Raw genomic sequence first — 3,233 nt, forward strand, 5'->3', positions numbered from 1 at the left:
TTCATTGAGAGGATCCGTGTCAAACACTCAAAGTAAACCGTACTGGCCAGCGAAAGGAGTGATAACACAATGTCCAGCTCGGATATTAGCAGTGAGTGTGGTAAGTAACACCATTTTTGGTTTTCTTTTAACTCTGTTTATTTAAAACATGTACATAACTACATGTAGCAGCTATAAGATGTCGGATATTACGTTAAACGCCTTCGTTTCCAAAACATTACCTAATTGTTATCCTTAGCTAGCACGCTAGCCTGGTAATCACTAGCTAGCTTAATGTTACTATGGAAACTATAGCCATGAATTATCTGTAATGGGGCGGGTTCATAGTGTCTATTTTGTATGTCAAATACTCTCTGTAACGATTTTGCCACTGTGTTCAGACAATAGGCAGGAGATATCCTGTAAAATGACTCGTTATCCTCGCGGAGAGCTCCTGTCGAGTCCGGAGGGAAAGGGAAAGAGGATGAAAACTACTAGCGCTTGTACTCAGACGGAGAGCTACCGCCGGTAAGTATTAACTTTCTCACAACTATGTATCGTGTGTGTGTGTGTGTGTGTGTGTGTGTGTGTGTGTGTGTGTGTGTGTGTGTGTGTGTGTGTGTGTGTGTGTGTGTGTGTGTGTGTGTGTGTGTGTGTGTGTGTGTGTGTGTGTGTGTGTGTGTGTGTGTGTGTGTGTGTGTGTGTGTGTGTGTGTGTGGTGTGTGTGGGGGGGGAGGGGTTCTCAAATGTACTCTTAAGTGCCATACATTAAAGAGTGAAGGAGTCAAGGAAGTTTTATTTGACACTCGATGTAAAAAAAAAAAAAATGCAATGAAATTAGTGTTTGGTTTCAGCCAAGGGGTGGGGGGCGGAAGGGCTAAAAGTGCCTAAGTTGCTATATGACCCACCCCACCTCATGACTTAAGCGCTATCTGCATCACTCTATCACTATCACTATCTTATTATCCTGCATCACTCTATCCTATCATCACTATAGTAAGTAATGTTTCTTTGTATAGCACATTTTAACGTGCACAAGTACAACCCAAAGCGCTTATCTATCACTATTACTATCACTAACACTATCTTATATGGACATCCTGTAGCCTACCCTAGCTACTGTTTTGACTTTCACTGCGTGATCCCTGGCAGTTGGGTTAGTCCCTTGAGTTGTGGAACTGCCCAAGGTTTCTTCCTATCAGGAACCTTTTTCCTTGCCCCTGGTGCTCTTGGGTGCTCCTTGCTGTAAGGCGCATTGAGACAATGCTTTTGTTATGCACACTGTTCAATTAAAATTGAATTGAATTTAATCATTACATTATTAAAGACACAAAATGTTATGCTGTTTTGGATGATTATGGGGTGAATTAACTGTCTTGGCTTTTATTGTTTCTGCATTCTTTGAAAAATGTAACTTTATTCTGGTTTACAGTATCCTCAGTTGAGTCAAGCCACAAGTGGTAAGAAGAAGAACAAGAGAAAGAACACAGCACTAAATGTGTTGACTGAGCTTCAAAATCAAGGTATTCAGATTGTGATGGTGCAATGTGTCATATCTTTAATTTCCTTCAGGATCAATAAAGTATCTCTGTCTATTTATATATGTTCTACATGTAGTCATGATGTAACCTTTTAACCCTTGTCTACATCTTCTGTCTGTTGTAGGATCATCTCAGTTGAATGAAGCTGACGAAACATGGAATGAGGTGAGATTCACTAGATTTCTTTTATGTTCTACGTACAGCTGCAAGAAGACTATTATAGCCTGCAGAAAGAAAATGACTCACTCAAGAACAAAATAGCGACATTGAAATGTAATGACCAAGTTCATACAGGAAAGTTCAAACTGGCCACAATTTTCAGTATAAATTTGTATTTCTATGCAGCTTCAATTCTGCAGCTTTGCAGCAGAAACATCTTGAGCAGATCTAGGGTGTTGTGACCAAGCATACTACTGTGTATTTACAATCTTGAATACTAATTCTGAGAATTTCTGAAACGCTTTTGTATGAAAATATGTTTTTCACAACCAGAACTCTTGACACAGTTTTTTTTTGTTGTTGTTCATTTGTTTCACATGTTGGCTAACTTGTTTCGCGTGTTGTCTTTGCTCAGTGCTACCAGAGGTTTTGGAGAGGATGAAGGAATTTCTCTGTGCACCAAGATTATCAACAGCAAGGCCACACCTAGGCCAACCAACAGCAACAACATCAAGGCCCACGCCAGGGCAAGATCCACCAACAGCAACAACATCAAGGCCCGCGCCAGGGCAAGATCCACCAACAGCATCATCAAGGCCCGCGCCAGGGCAAGATCCACCTACTAACTGACATGAACATTGAAGCATTCATACGGCAGAAATGTAATAATGCTGGCAAACGTCAAAATCAATAAATAATCTGTTCAATGAATTAATCATTCTTATTCTTTTGTATTTTAGTGCATAGAAATGGTAAGTGGTTGTAGGCTTAATTTAAATGCGGTGAATTACAGCATTGTTTAAAATGACAACTAGTAGTGATACGGTTTACTATCCACCAGGTAAAGTAAAACAACATTAGACAACAAAAAGCCTTATAGTGTAATGCAGTATGTATCATATTGTGGTATTCTCTAGTGTAATAAAAGTGTAGCAAAAGGTCTGAAATACACTACAGTACATTGTTGTATACTATAGTAATAATACCACAGTAAAAAGTAAAACTGCAATTTTCTGTATTATAGTTTACTATAGTAAAATTACTATAGTAAGGTTCAAAAAACATATGGTATGCTGTAGTGTATTTACTGTGATAAACTATGAATTTTTTCATATGGGTAGCAACAGCCACCAGTCAAAATTCAGGTAAAATGTAAATGTGGCTTGTATATTGTCTATTTCAGACAACTAGATTTTGTGAATTCTATAGATATTTAAGGGCAAATGAGGACTGCACATGCAGATCCGCCCTAACGTGCCGACGACGTCATGGCAACCTTTCTCAAGAAGGTTGCCGCAACGTCGCCAGTATGTCTTCTGGTTGCCGCAACGTGGCGGTTACATGGAGGTTACGTACAGGCAACGTTGCCAATTTACCTTGCGGCAACGTAACCGGGACTTTCACCCGCACGTACCGGCAACGTCAGAACTTACGTGCCGGCAACGTATGTTTGGTCATGAAGTTACGTAACCGCCACGTAACCGCAACGTAACCGTGTTAGCTGGTGATCTCCTCTTTTATCTGACATGCAAGCCATATCTTTTTGACGGCGAT

The 3,233-nt window shown here is 40.1% G+C and overlaps 1 long non-coding RNA gene across 1 annotated transcript; it reads left to right on the forward strand.

Annotated features, from left to right (window-relative positions):
* The first annotated feature begins 422 nt into the window (after nucleotides 1-422).
* On the forward strand, nucleotides 423-2,390 carry LOC134098419 (uncharacterized). The gene is made up of 4 exons (XR_009941034.1): nucleotides 423-507; nucleotides 1,412-1,502; nucleotides 1,645-1,685; nucleotides 2,095-2,390. It is a non-coding gene; the product is annotated as an uncharacterized LOC134098419 (long non-coding RNA).
* Nucleotides 2,391-3,233: the final 843 nt, after the last annotated feature.

Source organism: Sardina pilchardus, chromosome 12, assembly GCF_963854185.1.
Source record: "Sardina pilchardus chromosome 12, fSarPil1.1, whole genome shotgun sequence".
Taxonomy (NCBI): Eukaryota; Metazoa; Chordata; class Actinopteri; order Clupeiformes; family Clupeidae; genus Sardina; species Sardina pilchardus.